This window comes from Puma concolor, chromosome A3 (genome assembly GCF_028749965.1).
Source record: "Puma concolor isolate L17-30 chromosome A3, mPumCon1.1.hap2, whole genome shotgun sequence".
In the NCBI taxonomy this organism is placed as follows: Eukaryota; Metazoa; Chordata; class Mammalia; order Carnivora; family Felidae; genus Puma; species Puma concolor.
In genome coordinates, this window is record NC_141669.1 from 67,305,582 (window position 1) to 67,316,172 (window position 10,591).

At 41.1% G+C, this 10,591-nt stretch overlaps 1 pseudogene; it reads left to right on the forward strand.

Annotated features, from left to right (window-relative positions):
• Positions 1-3,839: 3,839 nt before the first annotated feature.
• Positions 3,840-4,634, forward strand: LOC112869645 (phospholipid phosphatase 2 pseudogene; annotated as a pseudogene).
• Positions 4,635-10,591: the final 5,957 nt, after the last annotated feature.

The following is a 10,591-nucleotide window of genomic DNA, read 5'->3' on the forward strand; positions in this document are numbered from 1 at the left end:
GGATATGCACAGGGCTGGTTCATGCCATAATATGGTATGAAACTGAGTTTGTTTTTATTTATTGAAGTATAGTTGACAGATAATATTATAGTAGTTTTATGTGTATAACACAATGATCTGACATATATATCAAGAGATGCTCATCATGATTAATGTAGTTACAGTCTATCATCATAAAACATTACTATAGCATTATTAACTATATTCTCTGTGCTGTACTTGACACACCTGTGACTTATCTCCTTTATAACTGCAAAGTTGTACCTCTGAATGCCTTTCATCTATTCCACCCATTTCACCATCCCCTTGGCAAACACCAGTTTGTTCTCTGTATTTATGAGTTTGTTTTTGTTTTGTTTTGTCTTAGGTTCCAAGTGTAAATGAAATCATATGATATTTGTCTTTCTCTGTCTGACTTATTTCACTTAGTATAATACCCTCTGGCTCCATCCACGTTGTCATAAATGATAAGATCTCATTCTTTTATATGGCTGAGTAATATTCCATTGTATATATGTACCACCTGGTCTGTATCCATTTTCTATTGATGGAGACTTAGGTAGCTTCCATATCTTAGCTATTGTAAATAATGCTGTAGTAAACATCAAGTGCATATATTTTTTCAAATTAGTGTTTCCATTTTCACCTGGGAAATATCCAGAAGTAGAATTGATAGATCATATGGTATTTCTATTTTTAATTTTTTGAATAACCTCCATTACTGTTTTCATAATGGCTGTACCAATTTCCATTCCCACCAACAGTGCATGAGGGTTCCATTTTCTCCACATACTCACCAACACTTGTTATTTCTTCTCTTTTTGACACTAGCCGTTCTGATTGGTATGAGGTAATATCTTATTGTGGTTTTAATTTACATTTCCCTGATGATTAGTGATGTTGAGCATCTTTTCAATGTGTCTGTTTGCCATCTGTATTTCTTTTCTGGAAAAATGTCTATTCAGATCCTCTACATTTTTTTTAATCAGATTGGTTTTTTGGGGGATGTTGAGTTGTATGAGTTCCTAATATATTTTGGATATTAGCGCTTTATTAGATGTGTCATTTGCAAATATTTTTTCCTGTTTAGTAGGTAGTCTTTTCATTTTGTGGATGGTTTTCTTCACTTGCAAAACTTTTTAGTTTGATGTAGTCCCAGCAGTTTATTTTTGCTTTTGTTGCCCTTCCATGAGAAGACAGATCCAAAAAAACAATGGTAAGACCAATGTTCAAGAATGTTTACTGCCTATGTTTTCTTTTAGGAGTTCCATGGTTTCAGGTCTTGTATCTTTATATAAGGTCTAAGTTTACACCTTTAGGTATAAAGGTCTTTAGGTCTTTAATCCATTTGGCTTTATTTTTGTATGTTGTGTTTATTTTTGTATTTTGTATGTGTGTGATTTGATGACTTTCTTTAGCGTTATGCTTGGATTCCTTTCTCTTTACTTTTTGTGGATCTATTATAGGTTTTTGTTTTGTGGTTACCATGAGGTTTATATGTAATGTCCTATTATATAGCAGTCTATTTTAAGTTGATGGTCATGTAAGTTCAGACACATTCTAAAAGCACTATAATTTTACATATACATATCATATTTTATATCTTTTCATTTTGTGTATCCCTTGACTAATTATTGTAGATACAGTTGGTTTTACTGCTTTTGTTTTTTAACCCTCATATTAACTTTATAAGTGGTTAATCTACTGCCTTTACTATATGTTTGCTTTTACCAGTGGATTTTTTTCTTTCATAATTTTCTTACTTCCTTTCTTTTTCTGCTTAAAGAAGTCCCTTTAGCATTTTTTATAAGGCCGGTTTAGTGGTATTAAACTTCTTTAACTTTTATTTGTCTGGGACACACTTTGTCTTTCCTTCAATTCTGAATGAAAAATTTGCTGGGTAGGGTATTTTTGGTTGTGGGTTTGTAGCACTTTGAATATATCATGACACTCCCTCTGGCCTGCAAAATTTCTGCTGAAAATCAGCAGATAGCCTTATGGATGCTTCTTTGTATGTAACTATTTACATTTTCTTGCTGCTTTTAAGATTCTCTCATTATAATTTTTGATATTTTAATTATTAGGTGTCTTGGTGTGGGTCTTTTTGGGTTCATGATTGTGTAGGGCTCTCTGTACTTCCTAAAATGAGAATGGTAATACACTTGATGTTGTACCAGAGGTCCCTTAACCTATCCTCATTTTTTAAAAAATTCTTTTCTCTAAGGGCACCTGGGTGGCTCAGTTGGTTAAAGCTTCCAACTTCGTCTCAGGTCATGATCTTGCGATTTGTGAGTTCGAGCCCCTCGGAGGGCTTGGTGCTGACAGCTGAGAGCCTGGAGCCTGCTTCGGATTCTGTGTCTCCCTGTCTCCCTGTCTCTCTGTCCCTCCCCCACTCGTGCTCTGTCTCTCAAAAATAAATTAAAATGTTAAAACATAATAAAAATTCTTTTCTCTTTGTGCTGTTCAGCTTGGATGATTTCCATTACATAGACTTTTAGATCACTGATCTGTTTTTCTGCATCCTTCTAATCTGCTGTGGATTCTAGCAAATTTTTCATTTCAGTTATTGTATTCTTCAGCTCTGATTGGTTATTTTTTATATTTTCTATCTCTTCTTGAATAGCTCACTGAATGCATCTATTCTCCCAAGTTTAGTGAACATTTTTATGACCATTACTTTGAACTCATTTCATTTAGGTTTTTGTCGTTGTTGTTGTTTGTGGGGTTTTTTTTGTTTTGTTTTGTTTTCCGTGGTCTTCTTTTTTTTTTTTTTTTTTTTTGGTCTTCTTTTTTTTCGGTCTTCTTTTTTTTTCATTTGGAACATATTCTTCTGTCTCCTTATTTTGTCTGACTTGTACTGTTGATACCTATGTACTAGGTAGGTCGGCTATGTTTCTTGGTCTCAAAGGTGGTGGCCTTACATAGGAGTCTGGTGGGGCCCAGAAGCCCAATCCTCCCAGTCACCAGAATGAAGCATTCCAGGAGTGTTTCCTATATGGGCTGCATGAGCCCTCCTGTTGTGGTTGGGCTGATTGCTGCAGGCACACTGGTGGGCAGGGCCGGCCCTGGCCTGGACGGCTTAGAGGCCCAGTTATGGCTGCTGCAGGCATGAGAGTAGGTGGTGTTAGCCCATGGTATGGTCCAACCATGAGGCCAGGCCATTACTGTTGCTCTTCCTCTCTGGGGCAGGTGTCACCTTTGAGGGGTACTGGTCCTGGCCAAGGCTGCCTGTTGGGTGTGGCAGGATGGGAGCCTCTTTGGAGGGGCACCTACAGTGGGCATGTTGGGCAGGATGGGTCCACAGGGGAATGCCAGGGCAGGGCCAGTGGCACTAACAAGGTGATGGAGAGTGTCATAATTGGTGCCTACCAGTGTCTGGCCAGGAAGGCTGAAGGAGGGCAAGAAAAGCGGTGCCTACCAGCACCACTGTTTTTTTAATTGTCTTCAGGTGTTTTCTCGGAGCAAGGTGTTCTGTATGAAGTTGTAGCCTTGGTGTGTCTGTAGGAGGAGATGGCTCAGGATCTTCCTCCTCTGCCATCTTCTGAAGCAAGTTTATCTTTTCTCCCACTGTATACCTAGTTCTTACACACCTAACACATTGCCTGGCACATACTTCTAACGGAAATACATGTTTAATGAATAAGTATGGTTTGTTCATTGTTCTACAGATACCAGAGTTTTAAATTCCATTTGGTTTTAAATATGTATAAAGCATATACTACTGGCTCAGCAGCCATGTGACCCTGTGGCCGGTCAGGGTGCTATGGGATGCACTGGGACAGGCATCGGGGGTCATGGAGGTGGCATGGAATGGGGCCTCTTTGCCTTTTGCTATCCTGACTCTTGTGAACGCCCCATATAAGCATGGCCTCTACTGCAGAGAAGACTCCATCCAGTACCCCTACTGTCCAGACACCATCACCCACGAGTTCATGGCTGGAGGTCACCATCGCAGCCACCATCATCCTTGTCTCAACCAAGGAGGCCTGCCTGGTGCACACAGACTGCCTCTATTCCCACTCCAACTTCAACAACAGAGTGGCTGACTTCTATAAGGTGTTGAGAAAGTTCCTGTTTAGGGCTGCAATGAGTCTGTCATTGGCAGACCTGGCCAAGGTCACAATAGGCCATCTGTGGCCCAACTTCCTGGCTGAATGTGACCCTGACTTGAGCCACTTCAACTGCTCTGTCTACGTGCATGTGGAGAAGATGTGCAGGGAAAGCCTAGTAACATCACCGAGTCCAGAATGTCTTTCAACTCCGGACACTCCTCCTTTGGGATGTTTGTGGTGCTCTATGCGCAAGCAGGCATGGCTCTGCCCCAAGTGAGCACAGCTTCTGGGGCCCACAGTGCAGTTCTTCCTAGTGGGCTTTGCACCCTATGTTGGCTACAGCCGTGTGTCTGACCATAAGCACCAATCGAGTTATGCCCTTGTTGGCCTCCTGCAGGGGATGCTGGTGGCTGGCCTCACCATTAGCTACATTTCTAACTTCTTCAAGGCCTGGCCTCCATAGTGCTGCCTGGAGGAGGAGGAGCTGGGACTGAAGCCCAGACGGTCACTGACCCTGACCCTGACCCTGACCCTGAGTGAGGCTGACCACAACCACCCGGGTACCCTGTCTCCTCCTCCTGAGGCAGGTGCCTGTCTCTGTGTCCAACTAGGGCTCAGTGTGTTCATGGTCCTGGCAGAGGCCTCTCCTGGGGTGGTGATGAGGGCCCTGGATAGGCTCTGGGTGCCCCATGCTGGCTGCCAGCGGGGTTTCCACTAACCCCACCTCTTGTGCATGGGGCCAGGGGCCTGGGGATGCACAGGGCAGCCCCAGCATTTGGAAGGGGGACCTTGTCCTCTTATTTCCCTTAGAACCCTCCTATATTGAATTAGAGGGAAGCAAGAGATCCAGATAGATGCTTTTTTTGTAAAGTGCAATGTATGTGTATATGTGGACTTCCAATAAAATAGAGTGTTTGCTTGACAAATGGTGTCAGCCTCTATTCTCGCTCTTTTTTTTTAACGTTTATTTATTTATTTAGAGAAAGAGAGAGAGTGCAAGTGGGGGAGGGGCAGAGAGAGAGGGAGAGAGAGAATCCCAAGCAGGCTCCACACTCATCCCAGAGAGGGACATGGGGCTTGAGCTCACTACTGTGAGATCATGACCTGAGCTAAATTAAGAGTCCATTGCTTAACCAACTGAGTCACCCAGGCACCCCTGTCAGCCTCTATTCTTTATGACCATTCTGAGCACTGAGCCATTCTGAGCCCTCAGTTGGGGGCTCAACTGAGTTAGGCATCAGAGTAGCTGGTTGCAGTACTGTGGTTTAGAGGTATGGGGAGGGCAGTGTACTCTTTTCCTTGGTCCTCACCCTATGTATCTCTTCATCTTGTTGTTGATTCGTAGTTATCACATCCTTTCATAAGCTGGTAAACATAAAAAAAACCAAAACAATCCAAAAAACCCTATACTAAATTGTTTTGGATTCAGTGAGGGTTAGTTATACTGTTTTTTTTCCTATACCAGTTATTATAGTAATCTTTTTAAATATAATTTATTGTCAAATTGGCTAACACACAGTGTGTAAAGTGTGCTCTTGGTTTATGGGGTTGATTTCCGTGGTTTGTTGCTTACATACAATACCCAGTGCTCATCCCAACAAACGCCCTCCTCAATGCCCATCACCCATTTTCCCCTCTCCCCCACCTCCCTATCAACCTTCAGATTGTTCTCTGTGTTTAAGAGTCTCTTGTGGTTTGCCTCCCTCCCTTTCTGTTTGTAACTATTTTCCCCCCTTCCCTTCCCCCATGGTCTTCTGTTAAGTTTCTCAAGATCCACATAAGAATGAAAACATATGATATTTGTCTTTCTCTGACTGTCTTATTTCAGTCAGTCTAATACCTTCCAGTTCCATCCACATTGCAGCAAATGGCATGATTTTATTTTTCCTCACTGCCAAGTAGTATTCCATTGTATATACAAACTACATCTTCTTTATCCATTCATCAGTTGATCCATAATTTGGCTATTGTTGAAAGCAATGCTATAAACATTGGGGGACATGTACTCCTATGCATCAGCACTCCTGTGTCCTTTGGATAAATTCCTAGTAGTGCTATTGATGGGTCATAGAGTAACTCTATTTTTAATTTTTTGAGGAACCTCCATACTGTTTTCCAGAGCGGCTGCACCAGTTTGCATTCCCACCAGCAGTGCAAGAGGGTTCCTGTTTCTCCACATCCTCACCAGCATCTGTTGTTACTTTTAGCCACTCTGACTGGTGTGAGGTGATATCTCAGTATGGTTTTGATTTGTATTTCCCTGATGATGAGTGATGTTGAGCATCTTTTCATGTGTCTTTTGGGTATCTGGATGTTTTCTTTGGAAAAGTGTCTATTCATGTTTTCTTCCCATTTCTTCACTGGATTATTTGTTTTTTGGGTATTGAGTTAGGTAAGTTCTTTATAGATTTTGTATACTAACCCTTTATCCAATATGTCATTCTCAAATATCCTGCCCCATTCTGTCGGTTGCCTGTTAGTTTTGTTGATTGTTTCCTTTGCAGTGCAGAGGCTTTTTATCTTGATGAGGTCCCAATAGTTTCATTTTTGCTTTTAATTCCCTTGCCTTCGGAGATGTGTTGAGCAAGAACTTGCTGTGACTAAGGTCAAAGAGGTTGTTGCTTGCTTTCTTCTCTAGGGTTTTGATGGTTTCCTGTCTCACATTTAGGTCTTTCATCCATTTTGAGTTTATTTTTTACACCAGTTATTATAGTAATAATAACTGCTATTTTCACAGAAGCTTACTCAACTGAGAAACTACCATGAAAAATCTCACTAATATTAAAATTAATATATAATTAATAAAATTAATGATACAGTCTTTTGCTCTTTTGCACATATTATAATAACACTGGTTTTTTAAAAATATTTTTTTCTGATTGAAAAAGTAATACTTATTCATAAGAAATTCTAAAGAGTATAGAAATATAGAAGAAAAATCGATTATAATTTCATCCCTGAAAATAGCCCCTATTGTCAGCCTGAGCTTTCTTCAGATTTTTATACCAAGATGTATAAGAATTATTATCTTACTAAAATATGATCCTACTATACATACTGTTTTGAAACTCCTTTTGGTTCTCTTAATACCTAAAGATATCTTTTTTTGTTAAAATTTTTTTAATGTTTTTATTTATTTTTGAAGGAGAGAGAGAGAGCATGAGCGGGGGAGGAACAGAGAGAGAGGGAGACACAGAATCCAAAGCAGGCTCCAGGCTCTGAGCTGTCAGCACAGAGCCCAATGCGGGGCTTGAACCCACAAACTGTGAGATCATGACCTGAGCCGAAGTCGGACGCTTAACCGACTGAGCCACCCACGCACCCCTAAAGATATCTTTAAGTATCAATACCTAAAGATCCACTTTATTATTTTTAGTGACCAAATAGTTTCCATTATGTCAGTCTACCATTTTTTGTCTACAACTTCCCTGTTGACAAACATTTGTGTTACAATCATTATTTTTAAAGTGCTTCAAATGTCATCTGAATGGCATGTCATCTTATTGACAAGCAGCTACTTGAAAAATGCTGACAGTGCAATAAGACACAAAAAGAGGAAAAAAAAATTAAAGGAAGTGAGTAAATTTCTGTTTAAGCAGTGATAGATCTTGGGGCATCCTGGGAATTTCTGGCCAGGGCTGATGCAGTCACAGTGCAATTATATGTCAGTGATGCAAGTGTGTAAAATTGCAAACAAATGTCTTTGTCTTAAAGAACTCATGGCATCACCACTTGAGAGACTGTTCACATTAGGGCTCTGTAGCGTCTTCAGGTTCAGAGAGGTCCCAGGAGGCTTTGTTGAGATCTAAGGAACCAGCCCCCTGGGCTTCTGCTTCCCTTTTGCTGTCTTTATTTGACCAGTCAGTGGTAGCAGCCCTGAAGCCTTTAACCTCTCAAACCTGAAGAAAGAGTTGTATTGCAAATGGCTAAATGTATCAAGATTTTAATAAGGATGAGCTTCCAGAGCAGGACCGGTGTTATGATTTATGTGATCTGCAATATGTCTTGAAGCTCTACCAGTTTGATTAAAAAGGGAGCTGGAGGACTTTGGGGAATGCCATCTCTGATAGCTCCCTGTGTTCAACTAAGAAAGACCAGACAAATGTGACTTGGCAAGGCCCCCAGTGCAAAATAAGAACTTAACTCCACGGTTGGGCCACTCCCAGCCAGGCTTCTGCCAATTTACCCCTTTCCAAAGGAGCATAAAAAGCAGGAAGTACACGGGTGCTTGGGAACTTTATGAATGCCATTAGCTTTGTTGAGTTTGGATTCCTTTATAGGAAATGTTCTAATATGTGTGAGTGTTGCATCACTTAGAGCTACACATTAGTGGGACCAATGCTGCAGATGGAATGTTAGAATAATTTTCTTTAATAAATCACTGTGTCACTAGATATGAATAAAACGTAAGTCTGTGTTACATCCCAGATGACCTACGGTGGGAGCAGGCAAAATGACAAGGCTACAAAGAAATGAGTAATAAGAATTTTTTTTAAAGTTTATTCATTTATTTTGAGAGAGAGAAAGAGCACAAGCACAAGCAGGGTAGAGGCAGAGAGAGGGAGAGGAAGAATCTCAGGCAGGCTATGTGCTGCCAGTGTGGAGTCCAACATGGGGCTCATCACGGGGCTTGAACCTGTGAACCATGAGATCATGACCTGAACTGAAATTGAGAGTCAGATGCTTAACTGACTGAGCCCCCCAGTAGTAAGAATGTTAGTGGCCAACTTTTACACAGCCCTCTGTGCCAGGCTCTATTCGAGGCATTTTACATACATTTCTTCATTTCAATCTCACCAGGATCTTATGACTTGAGGTAGCGTTATTATTCTCCTTTTATAATTGAAGGAGCTGAAGCATGGAGAAGTTGATAAACTGGCCAGTGAATACCTAATAAGTGGTAGAGTTGTGATTCAAACCCAGGCAGTCAGTCTACCCCTGGAGTCTGCACTGTTAGCAACTAGTATGTCTGAGAAATTTAAAACTTCAGAGTCAAGGTCAGGTCAACCAAGGGGCAGTGAACATCCCCAGAGCCCTGATAAAGGTCTTATAATACCTCTCCCATTAAAAGGAGCCAGGCTGATTCAGGTCTGGGGCAGGAAGTGAACAAGAGAGACTTGAAGCATCCTGTCACATAGTTGAGGAAGTTACCAAAGACTACTAGGCTTGCTCCAAAAGAACCCAAGAACCAATCTAGAGAGGTTCCCATTGGCCAAAGGTGTGACTACTTGAGCATTAGGGGGGATAATAGTGGTAATAGGTGGAAACATCAAATATGTTGAAGTCTATGAGTTTATAATGATGCTCAAAAAACTGGTCACATTTAGAAGATGATGGGGAAAAAACTCATTATTGGTTTGAAAACTGGTAAAGAAATTATATTATTTTTTCTGAACTTTTGATGTGACTGGTAACCGAATAAGGCATGAAGTAAAGCTCCTCTTTTTTTTTTTTAATTTTTTTAATGTTTATTTATTTCTAAGACAGAGAGACAGAGCATGAATGGGGGAGGGGCAGAGAGAGAGGGAGACACAGAATCAGAAGCAGGCTCCAGGCTCTGAGCTGTCAGCACAGAGCCTGAAGCAGGGCTCTAACCCACAAACCGTGAGATCGTGACCTGAGCCGAAGCTGGACACTCAACCGACTGAGCCACCCAGGTGCCCCCTAAAATGTTGTTTTTAAATGAAATAACTAATTTTGGGGTTGCACAAGGTACACACCATTTCTGATCAAAGAATACGTGAGTGATTTAGCCCCAAATAGTTTAGGTGTTAAGACGAAATGAACCTCACACCCATGACTTTAATGTATGACTTTCCTGCGCTATGCAATGGTATAAAGAGATACATTTGAATAGCTATTGTTAAAATAAAATGTGAGAACCTTGAGCTAGAAATAGGAAGATAAAAACCAGATGGTACTGTGTCAAAAAAATATCATCAGCAATAATTTATAATAGCTTGGTAGCTCTTGTTTGAATAGATTCATTTACCATTTAAATGCTAGAATTTTAAGTTCAAGTTTATGCATTACTGCTAAATCTTCACCACGATGTCACAAACATTTATTAGGCATCTACTCTGTGCTAGGTGCTGGAAATCCAGAAATGTTTCTACCTCTAACAGGAGAAAAAAGAAAATGGGACACCACTAACCCTAATCAGAAATGGGGTTCAGTCAGTTAAGCGTCCAAACTCAGCTCAGGTCACCATCTCACGGTTTGTGGGTTCAAGCCCTGCATCGGACTCTGTGCTGTCAGCAAACGAGATACCGTAGCTCAGTGCTGGGGTTAGTTCCATCTGGGGGTGAGAGTTGGACAGATAGCTTGTGAGGTTGTGTTAGGCAGAGAAGGGGACTGAGTGAAGGGCTCTCTCATGGAGGGCAATGATGCGAGATGGAAGCAATGAGCAAGAGTAGGGAGTGCCGCAAGTCCTCCATCTGTCATCTTTGGCCTGGCAGACCCCGCCTGCTTCCCTGGGAATTTTATTTTTCGTGTCTTAACCCACATGGTAGTGACTCAGAAATTCTTATCTTCACCCT